We start from the raw sequence: 18,673 nt of genomic DNA on the forward strand, positions 1-18,673 counted from the left end.
AGTACCACTTGACTGGATTTATATGGAAGAACCACTGGACTGGATTTATATGGCAGTACCACTGGACATATACGGCAGTATCACTGGACTTATATGACAGTACCACTGGACTTATATTGCAGTATCACTGGATTTATACGGCAGTACACTGGACTTATATGGCAGTACCACTTGGCATATATGGCAGTATCAATGGACTTATTTTGCAGTATCACTGGACTTATACAACAGTACCACTGGATATATATGGCAGTACCACTGGACTGGATTTATATGGCAGTACCACTGGACTGGATTTATACAGAAGTATCACTGGACTTATACGGCAGTACCACAGGACATATATGGCAGTATCACTGGACTTATACGGCAGTACTGCTGGACATATATGGCAGTATCACTGGACTGGATTTATACAGCAGTATCACCAGACTTATACATCAGTACCACTGGACATATACAGCAGTATCACTGGATTTATATGGCAGTACCACTGGACACATACGACAGTATCACTGGACTGGACTTATATGGCAGCATCACTGGATTTATATGGCAGTATCACTGGACTTATATGGCAGTACCACTGGACATATACGGCAGTATCACTGGACTTATACAGCAGTATCACTGGATTTATTTGGCAGTATCACTGGACTTTAAAGGCAGTACCACTGGACATATACGACAGTATTACTGGGCTGGACTTATACAGCAGTATCACTGGATGTAAATGGCAGTATCACTAGATATATACGGCAGTACCACTGGACATATTCGTCAGTATCAGTGGACTAATACGGCAGTATCACTGGATTTATATGGCAGTATCACTGGACTTATATGCCAGTACCAATGGACATATACGGCAGTATTACTGGGTTTATATGGCAGGATCACTGGACTTATGTGGCAGTACCATTGGACATATACATCAGTACCACTGGACATATACGGCAGTATCACTGGACTTATTTGGCAGTATCACTGGACTTATATGACAGTGCCATTGGACCGTATATGGCAGTATCACATTACTGAACGTATATGGCAGTACCACTGGACTGGATTTATATGGCAGTATCACTGGACTTATATGGCAGTACTACTGGACATATATGGCAGTATCACTAGACTTATACGGCAGTATCACTGGATTAATATGGTAGTATCACTGGACTTATATAGCAGTACCACTGGACATATACAGCAGGATCACTGGACTTATATGGCAGTACCACTGGACATATACGGCGGTATCACTTGACTTATATGGCAGTATCACTGGACATATACGGCAGTATCACTGGACTGGAGTTATATGGCAGTATCACTGGATTTAAACGGCAGTATCACTGGACATATATGGCCGTATCAGTGGACTTATACGGAAGTATCACTGAATTTATATGGTAGTATCACTGGACTTATACGGCAGTACCACTGGACATATATGGCAGGATCACTGGATTTATATGGCAGGATCACTGGACTTATACGGCAGTACCACTGGACATATACAGCAATACCACTGGACATATATGGCAGTATCACTGGGCTTATTTGGCAGTATCACTGGAATTATACGGCAGTACCACTGGACGTATACAGCAGTATCACTGGACTTAAACGGCAGTAACACTGGACATATGTGGCAGGATCACTGGGCTTATGCAGCAGTACACCTGGACTTATACGGCAGTGCCACTGGATTGGATTTATACGGCAGTACCACTGGACTGGATTTATATGGCAGTACCACTGGACATATATGTTAGTATCACTGGACTTATACGGCAGTTTCACTGGACTGGATTTATGTGGAAGTATCACTGGACTTATATGGCAGTATCACTGGACATATACAACAGTATAATTGATCTTTTTTTTTGGCAGTACCACTGGACTGGATTTATACAGTAGTATATCTGGACTAATACGGTAGTACCACTGGGCATATATATGGCAGTATCACTGGTCTTATACGGCAGTACCACTGGACTTATACAGCAGCACAAGGACACCACCACTGGACTGATGCAGCACAATACTGCACCACTGGACTAGACTTATACTGCAGCACTGGACATATAGCAGCAGAGGACACCACCACTGTGACTGGACTGATGCAGCACAAGACACCTCCACTGGACTAATGCAGCACAACACAGCACCACTGGACTGGACTTATACAGCAGCACTGGACATATGACAGCAGAGGACACCACCACTGTGACTGGACTGATGCACCACAAGACACCACCAATGGATTGTTGCTGCACGACACAGCACTGGACACATATAAGACAGAGCAGGTCGCCAGACCACTTTCCCGCACAGACAGACACTGAGGAGAGAGACACGTTCTCTCACTACACTCCCCAGGACTGGAGTGAAAATGGTGGCAACTCGCAGCTCCTTATATGGAATACAAAACCCACGCAAATCCGACAGTGGGATGATGACATTTTGCCTCGTTCTGGTTTCCGAGTTTGGTGGGAACTCCCAAGCCAGACTCAGATCCCAGGCTCAGGATGTGAAGTTCGAGGGGGTTTGGTTCTTAGAGAACCGAACCCGCTCATCTCTAGTTTTAACCCACTTTTACATCAGATACTCCATTTGTAAGTGTTAAGTTTAAAATTGTGTCTTTCTGAGTGGGCTCCCTCACCAATTGGTGGAGGGGTGCTCCCTGCAAGGAATTCAAAATGCTCCTACTTCTAGTGGAACTAGCAACATACACCTCCCAGTTTACATCAGGAAGGTTAAAGTCTTCCATGATTATTATCTCTCATTCTAATGCCATTTTAGTGATATACTATAATTGGTTCTTGTCCAGTTCCTCTTCCTGACCTGGTCACCCCAATACGAAGAATCAACTTCTCCACTGTTTCTCCTGGTCACCCAAAGGACTCAATATTTTGCATTAAGGTAGTATTTATGCTTTTTTTAACATACATTGCTACCCCTCCTCCAGTTATTCTCATTCTGTCTTTCCTAACTAAAGTGTATATCCCTGCATAACTATGTCCCCGGCATGATTTTCATTGCACCATGATTCTGTAATTGCCACAATATCCAGATCATCCCTTGTCATTATTGCAGATAGTTCTGGGATTTTAATTCCTAAGCTCCTAGCATTTGCACACATAGCTTTTAGAGTTTTATTTGTGCTTTTCCTGTTCCTAGCTATGGGGGTAATTCTGAGTTGATCGCAGCAGGAACTTTGTTAGCAATTGGGCAAAACCACGTGCACTGCAGGGGAGGCAGATATAACATTTGCAGAGAGAGTTAGATTTGGCTGTGGTGAGTTCAATTTGCAATCTAAATTGCAGTGTAAAAATAAAGCAGCCAGTATTTACCCTGCACAGAAACAAAATAACCCACCCAAATCTAACTCTCTCTGCAAATGTTATATCTGCCTCCCCTGCAGTGCACAAGGTTTTGCCCAATTGCCAAAAAATTTCCTGCTGCGATCAACTTGGAATTACCCCCATTGTATTAGATGTTAATGGTATTGCCAATATTTCTGTTCTTGTTTGTGTATTCTAACTCATCTGCTTCTGTTTCAAATTCGCAATTTACTTAAAAAGCCAAGCTTCACTTTAGAATATGAGCTTCACACAATGAGCACGCTCCGATGAGTCTGATTACCTGTTTTGATAGTATCTCAGGCAGCTGTTCAGGGGGGTACACATAGAGATATCCGTGCTTAATTTCCAAGCAATCTGACCAGATTGCTTTGAAATTAAGCATGGATCTCTCCGTGTGTATGCCCCATAGCGATAGCAATGCGCAGCCATCCCATGTGCATACTGCACATGGGATGGGGGTGGAATAGGGGAATTAGGTGTATCAGGCACTATACTGGTGGAAAGTATGTGTAACTGGCAGTATAGTAGAAGACATTATGGTGGTCATTCTGAGTTGTTTGCTAGCTGCTTTCATTCGCAGCGCAGTGATCAAGCAAAAAAACGGCAGTTCTGCGCATGCATATGCGGCGCAATGCGCATGCGCGTCGTACTATTACAACGAAAGATGTAGTTTCACACAAGGTCTAGCGAAGCTTTTTAGTTGCACTGCTGGCCACAAAGTGATTGACATGAAGTGGGCGTTTCTGGGTGTCAACTGACCATTTTCAGGGAGTGTTCGAAAAAATGCAGGCATGGCTGGGAGAACGCAGGGCGTGTTTGTGATGTAGAAACAGGAACTGAACAGTCTGAAGTGATCGTAAGTGCTGAGTAGGTCTGAAGCTACTCAGAAACTATAAAAAATTATTTTGTAACCACTGTGCGAGCCTTTCGTTCACACTTCTGCTAAGCTAACATACACTCCCAGTGGAAGGCGGCATAGCATTTGCACGGCTGCTAAAAACTGCTAGCGAACGAACAACTTGGAATGAGGGCCTATATGTAACTGGCACTGTACTGAGGACATCATGTGTAACTGGCACTATATTGGGAGACATTATGTGTAACCAGCCCTATACTGGGGGACATTATGGTTAACAGGTACTAAACTGGGAGACATGTGTAACTGGCACTATACTGGGAGACAATGTGTAACGGGAACTATACTTGAGGGCATTATGTGTAACTGGCACTATACTGAGGAACATTATGTGTAACTGGCACTATACTGGTAGACATTATTATGTCTAACTGGCACAATGCTGGGGGAATTATGTGTAACTGGCCCTATAGCGGGGGCATAAAATATTCCAAAATACAGAATAATCCATTATCCAAAATTATTGTGGTCCCAATCATTTTGGACAAGGGATACTGGATATATATATATATATATATATATATATATATATATTTTATTTTTTTTAAAAAATATATATATGTAAAAACAAGGATTGTTACTGCGCCACATGCGATAAAAACAAATATGTTGTGTGATAGCTGGCTAGTATGAGACTCCCCTATACTGCTAGTGGGGCGTCAGCTGTTTCCCTCAAATATATACAGGGGTGGTAATTCCCTGAGATTAATGTAAGAAAAAGGGAGGGGATGAGGGATAAATAGCAACCAGGGTGTCAATAAAATAGGTTGCCAGTTAAAATATTAAAAAAGTTGTTTATTAAATGAACATAAAAGAAACACATAAAGAAACAAGGACAACAATATATACACACAACTGAGCTAAAAGCACTTAAATGAATATATGCACTTAAAAAATATTAAATAATGAATTTTTCCTTATCTCAGAATGAGGTAGGTACAGGTCACCCAACGCGTTTCGTCTGATGAGACTTCTTCAAGGGGTACGGACAGAATGAGACAGTACATGCTTTTATAGCCTAAAGTGATCCGTGGGAGGGCTATGACATCACATATAGTCATGTGATGCAATTACATATTAAATCCTATAAGGCTGTTCATATATATAAAGCACTGCTTAACATGTTAATATGGACTTAATACAAGTAAAATCGAGTTGATTCACACTTAGAAAAACTAATAAATTCACTGTAAAACGGCTCTGGAGTGATAAAGGCGGAACTTTCGCCACGCTTCCGGCGGCGGCGGACTCGACGCGTCACTTCCGCCCCACTTCCGGCGCTTATTGCGCATGCGCCCGCTGCGATTTCGTGTTCTTATACAGTTCTTGGTGTCAGTGGCTGTAGTTCACAGGGTGAAAGAGCCAGTCTTAGTTAAGTCCAAAAGATGGTAGCCATTTTTGGTGTGATTATGTCCATAGATCTCCAGGTAGCGGCGGCCATTTTCTAGTAGTTCGTCTGACAATAGCACTTGTCAGATGCCCCGGTATCCATGGTGATAATTAGACATAGAATAAAAGAGAACAGGAGTATCAGGAGCATGTCATTGTTTTGTAGGCACCTAGTTTAACCATTATTTAAAGGAACATAGCTGGACAGGATTGTAATAAAAGAAATGCTTTGCTGTGATTGCGGACATCATTATGGGAATACGATGTAGAGGTCAGACTTAATGTATAATTCACATAGTGGAGAATTTTACAGCTTATGCACATATGCAATTCAATGAGACCATTATATTAGGAAAATTAAAGAAATAAAGAAATAAATTGACAAATATAAGTTTGGCGTGAGTGGAAATAAATTGCCAAAGAGAGTGTGATCATTAAGATACCGTGCCTATGCATAAGTTAGATCCCTTTCGGGTATGGGGGATGGTACACATTGTAACAAGTATGCATAAAGTGAAACAGTGCACATTATGAAAGTGAAATAATAATATGCGTACAAAGTGACTTAGTGGGTCCGTATGCGCATGGAGTGCGTTCCATTCTCAGGCCCCTATTTTGATTCGTTCTATACAGTACCTGATCTACCCAGGTGGTCCCCCCTACTGGTACTGATCAGGCCCAACGCTGCTTGGCTTCCAAGATCGGATGTGTTTGGGCATTTCCAGCGTGGTTTGACTGTAGCGACGTTGTGCCTTCTAGGTCATCACTCCAAAAATATAAAGGGCATACTCTATGTATGTGTGTTCACGGAGGTCAAGTGATAACGTGGATATGTGGTAGTGACAGGGAAGGCGGATGGGGGGAGGGGGGTTTGTGGGGAGGGGTTAGAAGTGTGGGGTGGGTACAATAGGGAATATATATATGCACACACACATACATCGCCAGCACTCTGGATGCCTCCCTGGGCTTTCTTGCTCCGGTGCCCTCCACTCGGGTATTGCACCCTCATATATATCCAACACAAATGAGGCGGCACTCAGAGGCTTGTTCGGTGGAAAAACTTTAGTGGAAACACTGCATTACATCAACGTCAGGATAATGTGGCAACCAATTTAGAAGCAAAATTGGATATCATGGAAAATTCATGTTTTAAGAGAGGATATCCTACTTCCCTGATAATCATAAAAGCAGCAAGAGCAAAAGCTATCTACCAGGACAGGGTTGAGCTAGTAACTAAAGACACTCCTCAAAAGACTGAGGACAGATTACCTTGGGTGAACACTGAACACATATGACACTAAGAGCCAATATACCAATACAAAGGTAAAAGCTCTATGACCAATAATAACCACTGACCCTGATTTGAGAGTATTATAAAATACCCGGATCGTGGCGAGTTACAGGCGTGGTAAAAATATTAAGGATCTGATAGTTAAAACAGACCTAAGTAAATTTAAAAAAAAAACAGATCCTACACATTTTTTAAGTCGAGGTAATGGTTGCATTCTGCAACCTCATTCTGCAAAAAAATACACAATCAATTAGCCACTGTCATGTCATTCTAAATTTGAGGTGCATGTCATTATGTGCCTGTTGGAGAAAGAGCGCTATATAAATAAAATTATTATTATTATTATTATTATTATTATTATGTGGGCAAAACCAAGTGCCAATTTAAAACCAGGATGGCCCAACACTGGCAGGCCATTAGAAAAGCTCTAAATACAGGCACTACTGACAAACTGGTGTCTCGCCACTTTCTTAATTTAAGACAAAGTAAGGCCACCTTAAAATACCATATCATCGACCATGTAACAGAATCCCTACATGGTGGGAACAGGGCGAAAAAGCTACTTCAGCTTAAAACAAGTTGGATATTCAGATTGGAAACCATCCGGCAGAAAGGGTCAAATGAGACACTGGGACTCAATATATATATTGCCACATGTGTTTAGAATAAACACAAGGGATATTGACCCTTTATTAATACTGTTATTATCAGTTAGTCTGCACATTAATAATGGTGGTATCTGTGCAGTGTTTATAGGTGCTTTAATCTTTAACGCCATTCTCTAGGTCATTTTCCATGTAATTTTCTATTTAATTGTTTATACACTGTTTTATGCTGTATTCACTCGGTTATTATGATGGAAGTTTATGGAGGAAGCAATAATCAGTGCATCTTTGTAAATGTGACCAACGCTCTACTTATATAAGTAATACTGGGGTGGCAGCAGTACGTGTGAGAGGTTAAACCCAGAAACCTCCAGTATTTAAAGTTCAAACAGGATTTACACAACTGCGCCTACTTGCAAAATAAATTGTCAGTATAAGTGAAAGAACCACGGAATAATATGTAGTATGAAAAATACTGACGTTTATTTGTATATAAATAATATAGGGTCAAAATTTGCTTTTACCCAAATGTATGAAAAAAATGATAGTGATAATCATGAAGTTGGGCAAAGAATGATGATAAAGAAAAATAAAAAATAATAATAATAAAAAAAAAAAATATATAATATAAAAAAAGAAAATGAAAAATATAAAGTGGAAATGAAAAAATTAGAAAAAATATGTCTAAGTCCCAAAATGTCTGGTGTGAGCAGAGTGTGGCGTCCCACCTCTTTTCCACCTTATTGTCGTTTTTTACTATCCGGTATCACAGTATAGATTGATATTTCTGGATTAGCAGGAATGTTGAATTCCACAGTTAGTCACAGTATCACTGTGGGGTACCCCAATCTGGACAGTGGTGGGATGAGGTGATCAGGGTGAAGGTAAAATTAAATATCCCCGGACTCCCCGCTAACCTCCTCCGTCCTGTGCAGCAGGAGACGTACGCAAACACAGACGTCTGCCAGTGTTCAAAACCGGAGGGACGCGGTCATGCCTCTGGGGGGAAGGTATCGACGACTTCTGGACCCACAAGGGGACTGTCCGCCGTGAACCTTCCCTCCTACGGGGTGTATTACCTTTTCTCCTGCGCTCGATCCCGTCACACACTTCCACTCCTTTCTTCTGTCTTCTCTCAGCCTGACGATCGGTGCTCCGCTCTCAGGTCTGTGTCCTCTCGGCCGTGCGGCTCCGTTTCTCCTCCACAGTGTCTCTTGCGAATCAGTTTGTTCCGTCCAGATATATTTCAAAATACTGTTGTTTTCTATAGATGATATGGAGAGTGGTGATGCAATGCTCAGTTCCTTCTCCAACGCGTATCGACCCGTTTGGGTCTTCCTCAGGGAGTCCTTATTCACCATCTTAGTTGAGGGCTTTTTATACCCATACTTGATTGTATCATCCCAAAAAGGGGTGTGTCCATACTACCTCTGTATAAGCTAAATGGATACAATGTGTGTTTGGATTTGTCACATAGTTAAACAGGCTTGTATAAGAAAACGATGATTGCTATTTGTGGCTGTGTGCAAAACCAAAGAAAAACAACTAATAATGTATATAACAAAATAAAATAAAATAGAATAAAATAAACATCTTGTATAATCTTCTTATGTTGATTCTGCAAATAATAAGTTTTAATACTAGAAATAAAAAAACTCTTTTTCTTCGTTTGTTTTAGAAATGATTGATTTAGCCGTATGTATACAATCTAACACAATTCATTTTGTATTTTTATGTTGATATATATTATCAATTTATCTACGGGAATAAAATAAATGAAATACATTGTTTTTATTGACTTCCTTTGATAGTTATTGGTATAATAGAAGATACAGCTTATTGTGAGAAAAGCTATTTCCCAGTAGTTATACCCAATTGTTGTGTGTTATTTAGTGGTTATGCGTAATTGATGGTTTTTTGAAATACGTGGATGAGCTGAGGTTATGCAGAAGACCTTCACATGATATAACAGGATGTATCTTCTTACATGTTGTTTGTGCACTGGAACATATTTATGATGGTATGAAATGTAATACTGACGTTTTGTGATGTCATGCTAGCCATTAAATAAACTAGACGGAATATAGGCTCTGAATATTCATCAGTTCATCACTATTGACCTCACTTCATTGTCTAAGTTCAAACCCTGTGGTCTCAGTGTTTTTAGCGTGTACATCCATCTTAATTCCTCTTTGTTTATTTTTTTCAAAAAGTCTCCTCCTCTCCAATTTGGTGGTACTAACTTAATTCCCAGTATCTTCAAACCTGTCGAGTTGCTGTCGTGTGTTTCTTTGAAATGCTGTGACAAATTGTGTGTTTCTAAACCGTGTTTGATGTTTCTGACATGTTCAGCTATTCTCGTTTTAAGGGGTCTTGTTGTTCTCCCTACATACTGTAGTTTGCACGGGCATTCAGCTAGGTAGATCACCCCTTTGCTGTGGCATGAGATGTGTTCTTGTATATCAAAAACTTCTCCTGTTTTGTTGGAAATAAAGTTGGTGACCCTTTTGGTGCTCACTTTGTGTGTTCTACAGTAGTTGCAGGTGCCACAATGAAAAAAACCTTTATTGAGTTTCTGTCCTAACATGGTAGTCTGTATTTTTTCTACTTTTCTAAGGTGACTATGTGACAATCTTGATTTTAGGTCTGGTGCTCTTTTGTAGATAACTTTTGGCCTTGATGGGAGTTTGTCTGCTAAGATGTCGTCTTCTAGTAGAATATGCCAGTGTTTGTATAGGATTTTTTCTAACTGCCGGTTGTTTGTGCTGTATTGTGTAATGAAGGCTGTTTTGAAAGCTTCATTTGTTGTGTCTTTATTCTTGTATGTTAGGAGGGTGTTTCTGTCTATTTCTTTTGCTTTTTCTAAGTCTTTCTCCAGAGTATCTTCCTTGTAGCCTTTATCTATAAATTGGCATTTCATTTCTTCTGCTTGTGTTTCGAAATCCTCTATTTTTGTACAGTTTTTTCTAATCTGTTTAAACTGGCCTAGTGGGATGCTCTTTAGCCAGTTCGGGTGATGTGCACTACTGTTTAGAATGTAGCTATTCACGTCTACACTCTTCTGAAAGGTTTTTGTATGGATAGTAGAATTTTCTATGAAAATCGTTATATCTAAAAAATTCACTGTCGATTTGCTGTGTTCTGTAGTGAAAACCAAATTCTTATTGTTTGCATTGATGTATTTGAGAAATTCTAAAAGTCTTTCTTCTGTGCCCTGCCAGATGAAGATCACGTCGTCTATGTATCTTCGCCATAGGACCAGGTTTGCCCCAAAGCCATGCCCGCACCATATGTTGGTATCCTCCCAGTGACTCATGAATAGATTGGCATAACTCGGAGCAAACCTGGTCCCCATGGCTGTTCCTTTGGTCTGTCTGTAGTATGTGTCGTTGAACCAAAAATAGTTGTGTTCTAAGATGAATCTTATGCATTCTATGATAAATTCTGTTTGTCTTGGGTCTAGATTCTGATCTAAAGAAAGAAAATGTTTTACAGCTGATATTCCCTGTTCTTGGTTAATTACTGTGTACAGTGAGGTGACATCACTTGTACATATCCAGTAGTCGTCTGCCCAAGTGACGTCTCTCAGTGTTCTGATGATGTCAGTGGTGTCCTTTATGTATGATTTTTGTGTTTTTACGTATGTCTGAAGGTATGAGTCTATATACTGTGATAGATTCGATGTGAGAGAGCCTATTCCTGATATGATCGGTCGACCTGGTGGGTTATGTCTGTCTTTATGTACTTTTGGCAAATAATAAAATACTGGAAGTATGGGATTGTCATTATTTATGAATTCGTGTTCTTTTTTGTTCAGAATTCCTACATCTAAACCTTCTTTTGTTAGTATGTCCAAGCTTCTTTTGTAGTTTTTGGTGGGGTCTTGTGTGAGGGTTTCATATGTTTCTTTATCACTTAAAATTCTGAGTGATTCATTTATGTATGCTTTCTTGTCTAGCAATACGACCCCCCCCCCTTTGTCTGCAGGTTTTATCACTAGTTCTTTGTTGTCACTGAGATCCTTTAATGCGTTTTTTTCAGTTTTTGTCAGATTAAGTGTCTTAGGTTTTGTTTCTATTTTGTCTATGTCCCTTGTTACCAAATGTTCGAATGTGTTGATTAGTGAACCTCTCATGTATTGTGGGTAGAATGTGGATTTGGGTTTTAGATCTGAGTGCTTGTATGTTCTTTCTGCATCTTTTTGTTCAGTGAATGCAATTGGTCCTTTGTTGTAATATTTAGCGAGTGTTAATTTTCTTGTGAACTTGTGTAAGTCTAAGTATGTTTCAAATTTATTTAACTGTTTTGTCGGTGCAAATTTCAAACCTTTGTTTAATAGGGAGACGTGTTCCTTTTTTAGTGTGACTGTGCTCAGGTTAAATATCCCTTTGTTTTCTATCTCTGGTTGTTGTTCCTTTTGTGTCTTCCTGTTTCTTCCACCTCTACATCCTCGTCTAGTTCTATTAATTTTCTTTTGTTTGGTGTTGCTGTTTTCTGGTCGCAGGACCGGAGGCCTGCACTCTTTCCTAAAAAATGGTCTGCACATGTTTCTTGTGTTATCGGTTCGCTAGCTACTGTGTCTTTCTCAGTGGTGGAGATGTCCTCTAGGTGAGCTGAAACTTGGAAACCTTTTTCTAGGGACAGTCTAGCTAGTTTTTCATAGTCGATTTCTTCTTCAATACTGTATGTGGAAAAATCTGTATCTAAAGTGCTGTCCAGGATAGAGTGATATTGTGTGTCTTCTCTGCTTTTGTTGCCTGCTGTATTGTATGTTAATCTAGGATTTTTTGAGTGCAATCTTGTCATGTATTGTTGATAGGTGAGATTTAGTCTTTTGTACACAGGTGTGGTGTGTAACTGTTTTTTTGTTTTGTTGGGGTCTGTCTTTCTTGGAGTTTTCAGTAAAGTTGATGTGTGTTTTTGTTTAGCTGTGAATTTTTTGTCTGGCTTCTTTTTGCCTATCTTGTCCCTTAGGATTTTTGATTCCTTGGTTGCTATTATGTCCTCCTCTGTTCGTCTCAATCTGTTTTTCGATACTGTTTCTAATTCTTGAAATTCTTTGTCCTCCTTATGTTCTTCTAGAGCTACTTGTAGTGACTCTATTTCTTTCTCTAATTCTTTGAGTTCATTATCGTGTGTATTGATAATTAACTGAATCAGTTGCATGGAGCAGTCTTGTAGTATGTTTTCCCATTTCTTTGTAAACTGTGGATTATCTTTATTATGTGTAGGGATTTTCTTGATTCTAAGACCCTTAGGTATCAATTTGTGTGATAAGTACCAATTAAGTGTTTTATTGTCCCACCATAGTTTGGATTCTTTAGTTGCTAGTCTTTCCAATTTCAAAAATAGATCACAGAATTTGTTTACACTATCGTGCGTGGCAGTAGTGTGTTCTATATTGTTGAAGATTTTGTCCGCCCTACTGGCTCTATCTTTTTTTAAGTCTAGTATACCCATATAAGGAGCTGCTGATGACCGGGTTTGTAGAATCTGTTTCTTTGTAAATGTGACCAACGCTCTACTTATATAAGTAATACTGGGGTGGCAGCAGTACGTGTGAGAGGTTAAACCCAGAAACCTCCAGTATTTAAAGTTCAAACAGGATTTACACAACTGCGCCTACTTGCAAAATAAATTGTCAGTATAAGTGAAAGAACCACGGAATAATATATAGTATGAAAAATACTGACGTTTATTTGTATATAAATAATATAGGGTCAAAATTTGCTTTTACCCAAATGTATGAAAAAAATGATAGTGATAATAATGAAGTTGGGCAAAGAATGATGATAAAGAAAAATAAAAAATAATAATAATAAAAAAAATATATATATAATATAAAAAAAGAAGAGAAAATGAAAAATATAAAGTGGAAATGAAAAAATTAGAAAAAATATGTCTAAGTCCCAAAATGTCTGGTGTGAGCAGAGTGTGGCGTCCCACCTCTTTTCCACCTTATTGTCATTTTTTACTATCCGGTATCACAGTATAGATTGATATTTCTGGATTAGCAGGAATGTTGAATTCCACAGTTAGTCACAGTATCGCTGTGGGGTACCCCAATCTGGACAGTGGTGGGATGAGGTGATCAGGGTGAAGGTAAAATTAAATATCCCCGGACTCCCCGCTAACCTCCTCCGTCCTGTGCAGCAGGAGACGTCCGCAAACACAGACGTCTGCCAGTGTTCAAAACCGGAGGGACGCGGTCATGCCTCTGGGGGGAAGGTATCGACGACTTCTGGACCCACAAGGGGACTGTCCGCCGTGAACCTTCCCTCCTACGGGGTGTATTACCTTTTCTCCTGCGCTCGATCCCGTCACACACTTCCACTCCTTTCTTCTGTCTTCTCTCAGCCTGACGATCGGTGCTCCGCTCTCAGGTCTGTGTCCTCTCGGCCGTGCGGCTCCGTTTCTCCTCCACAGTGTCTCTTGCGAATCAGTTTGTTCCGTCCAGATATATTTCAAAATACTGTTGTTTTCTATAGATGATATGGAGAGTGGTGATGCAATGCTCAGTTCCTTCTCCAACGCGTATCGACCCGTTTGGGTCTTCCTCAGGGAGTCCTTATTCACCATCTTAGTTGAGGGCTTTTTATACCCATACTTGATTGTATCATCCCAAAAAGGGGTGTGTCCATACTACCTCTGTATAAGCTAAATGGATACAATGTGTGTTTGGATTTGTCACATAGTTAAACAGGCTTGTATAAGAAAACGATGATTGCTATTTGTGGCTGTGTGCAAAACCAAAGAAAAACAACTAATAATGTATATAACAAAATAAAATAAAATAGAATAAAATAAACATCTTGTATAATCTTCTTATGTTGATTCTGCAAATAATAAGTTTTAATACTAGAAATAAAAAAACTCTTTTTCTTCGTTTGTTTTAGAAATGATTGATTTAGCCGTATGTATACAATCTAACACAATTCATTTTGTATTTTTATGTTGATATATAATGCAAACAATAAGAATTTGGTTTTCACTACAGAACTACAGAACACAGCAAATCGACAGTGAATTTTTTTAGATATAACGATTTTCATAGAAAATTCTACTATCCATACAAAAACCTTTCAGAAGAGTGTAGACGTGAATAGCTACATTCTAAACAGTAGTGCACATCACCCGAACTGGCTAAAGAGCATCCCACTAGGCCAGTTTAAACGGATTAGAAAAAACTGTACAAAAATAGAGGATTTCGAAACACAAGCAGAAGAAATGAAATGCCAATTTATAGATAAAGGCTACAAGGAAGATACTCTGGAGAAAGACTTAGAAAAAGCAAAAGAAATAGACAGAAACACCCTCCTAACATACAAGAATAAAGACACAACAAATGAAGCTTTCAAAACAGCCTTCATTACACAATACAGCACAAACAACCGGCAGTTAGAAAAAATCCTATACAAACACTGGCATATTCTACTAGAAGACGACATCTTAGCAGACAAACTCCCATCAAGGCCAAAAGTTATCTACAAAAGAGCACCAGACCTAAAATCAAGATTGTCACATAGTCACCTTAGAAAAGTAGAAAAAATACAGACTACCATGTTAGGACAGAAACCCAATAAAGGTTTTTTTCACTGTGGCACCTGCAACTACTGTAGAACACACAAAGTGAGCACCAAAAGGGTCACCAACTTTATTTCCAACAAAACAGGAGAAGTTTTTGATATACAAGAACACATCTCATGCCACAGCAAAGGGGTGATCTACCTAGCTGAATGCCCGTGCAAACTACAGTATGTAGGGAGAACAACAAGACCCCTTAAAACGAGAATAGCTGAACATGTCAGAAACATCAAACACGGTTTAGAAACACACAATTTGTCACAGCATTTCAAAGAAACACACGACAGCAACTCGACAGGTTTGAAGATACTGGGAATTAAGTTAGTACCACCAAATTGGAGAGGAGGAGACTTTTTGAAAAAAATAAACAAAGAGGAATTAAGATGGATGTACACGCTAAAAACACTGAGACCACAGGGTTTGAACTTAGACAATGAAGTGAGGTCAATAGTGATGAACTGATGAATATTCAGAGCCTATATTCCGTCTAGTTTATTTAATGGCTAGCATGACATCACAAAACGTCAGTATTACATTTCATACCATCATAAATATGTTCCAGTGCACAAACAACATGTAAGAAGATACATCCTGTTATATCATGTGAAGGTCTTCTGCATAACCTCAGCTCATCCACGTATTTCAAAAAACCAGCAATTACGCATAACCACTAAATAACACACAACAATTGGGTATAACTACTGGGAAATAGCTTTTCTCACAATAAGCTGTATCTTCTATAATACCAATAACTATCAAAGGAAGTCAATAAAAACAATGTATTTCATTTATTTTATTCCCGTAGATAAATTGATAATATATATCAACATAAAAATACAAAATGAATTGTGTTAGATTGTATACATACGGCTAAATCAATCATTTCTAAAACAAACGAAGAAAAAGAGTTTTTTTATTTCTAGTATTAAAACTTATTATTTGCAGAATCAACATAAGAAGATTATACAAGATGTTTATTTTATTCTATTTTATTTTATTTTGTTATATACATTATTAGTTGTTTTTCTTTGGTTTTGCACACAGCCACAAATAGCAATCATCGTTTTCTTATACAAGCCTGTTTAACTATGTGACAAATCCAAACACACATTGTATCCATTTAGCTTATACAGAGGTAGTATGGACACACACCTTTTTGGGATGATACAATCAAGTATGGGTATAAAAAGCCCTCAACTAAGATGGTGAATAAGGACTCCCTGAGGAAGACCCAAACGGGTCGATACGCGTTGGAGAAGGAACTGAGCATTGCATCACCACTCTCCATATCATCTATAGAAAACAACAGTATTTTGAAATATATCTGGACGGAACAAACTGATTCGCAAGAGACATTGTGGAGGAGAAACGGAGCCGCACGGCCGAGAGGACACAGACCTGAGAGCGGAGCACCGATCGTCAGGCTGAGAGAAGACAGAAGAAAGGAGTGGAAGTGTGTGACGGGATCGAGCGCAGGAGAAAAGGTAATACACCCCGTAGGAGGGAAGGTTCACGGCGGACAGTCCCCTTGTGGGTCCAGAAGTCGTCGATACCTTCCCCCCAGAGGCATGACCGCGTCCCTCCGGTTTTGAACACTGGCAGACGTCTGTGTTTGCGGACGTCTCCTGCTGCACAGGACGGAGGAGGTTAGCGGGGAGTCCGGGGATATTTAATTTTACCTTCACCCTGATCACCTCATCCCACCACTGTCCAGATTGGGGTACCCCACAGCGATACTGTGACTAACTGTGGAATTCAACATTCCTGCTAATCCAGAAATATCAATCTATACTGTGATACCGGATAGTAAAAAACGACAATAAGGTGGAAAAGAGGTGGGACGCCACACTCTGCTCACACCAGACATTTTGGGACTTAGACATATTTTTTCTAATTTTTTCATTTCCACTTTATATTTTTCATTTTCTTTTTTTATATTATATATTTTTTTTTTTTTTATTATTATTATTATTTTTTTTCTTTATCATCATTCTTTGCCCAACTTCATGATTATCACTATCATTTTTTTCATACATTTGGGTAAAAGCAAATTTTGACCCTATATTATTTATATACAAATAAACGTCAGTATTTTTCATACTACATATTATTCCGTGGTTCTTTCACTTATACTGACAATTTATTTTGCAAGTAGGCGCAGTTGTGTGAATTCTGTTTGAACTTTAAATAATCAGTGCATGCTTGTTTTGTCACTGGTTTTAAAGAGAAATATGTGTTATGTATTTTTAGGGATGTTTTCTATTCACAGCATCTGGCGATTCTAATAAATAGAGATGAGCGGGTTCGGTTCCTCGGAATCCGAACCCCCCACCCCCACCCCGAACTTCACCCATTTTACACGGTTCCGAGGCAGACTCGAATCTTCCCACCTTGCTCGGTTAACCCGAGCGTGCCCGAACGTCATCATCCCGCTGTCGTATTCTTGCGAGATTCGTATTCTATATAAGGAGCCACGCGTCGCCGCCATTTTCACTCGTGCATTGGAGATGATATGGAGAGGACGTGCAGTGTTCTCTCAGTTGTGTTCAGTGTGCAGCAAATATCTGTGCTCAGTGTGCTGCAAATATCTGTGCTCAATGTGCTGCAAATATCTACGTTCTCTGCCTGAAAAACGCTCCATATCTGTGCTCAGTGTGCTGCAAATATCTGTGCTCAGTGTGCTTTATTGTGGGGACTGGGGACCACCAGTATTATATAGTAGGACGACAGTGCAGAGTTTTGCTGACCAGTGACCACCAGTGTTATATGTTCTCTGCCTGAAAAACGCTCCATATCTGTGCTGCATTGTAGTATAAAGTAGGAAGACAGTGCAGAATTTTGCTGACCAGTGACCATCAGTATTATATCAGTACGGTACAGTAGTCCACTGCTTTACCTACCTCTGTGTCATCAAGTATACTATCCATCCATACCTGTGGTGCATTTTAGTTGTGCGCAGTATATATAGTAGGAGTACAGTGCATAATTTTGTTGACCACCAGTATATAATATATAGCAGTACAGTACAGTAGTCAACTGCTCTACCTACCTTTGTGTTGTCAAGTTTACTATCCATCCATACCTATGGTGCATTTTAGTTGTGCGCAGTATATATAGTAGGAGTACAGTGCATAATTTTGCTGACCACCAGTATATAATATATAGCAGTACGGTACAGTAGTCCACTGCTCTACCTACCTCTGTGTCGTCAAGTATACTATCCATCCATACCTGTGGTGCATTTTAGTTGTGCGCAGTATATATAGTAGGAGTACAGTGCATAATTTTGCTGACCACCAGTATATAATATATAGTAGTACGGTACAGTAGTCCACTGCTCTACCTACCTCTGTGTCGTCAAGTATACTATCCATCCATACCTGTGGTGCATTTTAGTTGTGCGCAGTATATATAGTAGGAGTACAGTGCATAATTTTGCTGATCACCAGTATATAATATATAGCAGTACGGTACAGTAGTCCACTGCTCTACCTACCTCTGTGTCGTCAAGTATACT

General features: G+C 39.5%; 1 pseudogene; it reads right to left on the reverse strand.

Annotated features, from left to right (window-relative positions):
- Positions 1–6,300: 6,300 nt before the first annotated feature.
- LOC134938593 (5S ribosomal RNA) lies at positions 6,301–6,419 on the reverse strand (annotated as a pseudogene).
- Positions 6,420–18,673: the final 12,254 nt, after the last annotated feature.

This window comes from Pseudophryne corroboree, chromosome 1, assembly GCF_028390025.1.
Source record: "Pseudophryne corroboree isolate aPseCor3 chromosome 1, aPseCor3.hap2, whole genome shotgun sequence".
Lineage (NCBI taxonomy): Eukaryota > Metazoa > Chordata > Amphibia > Anura > Myobatrachidae > Pseudophryne > Pseudophryne corroboree.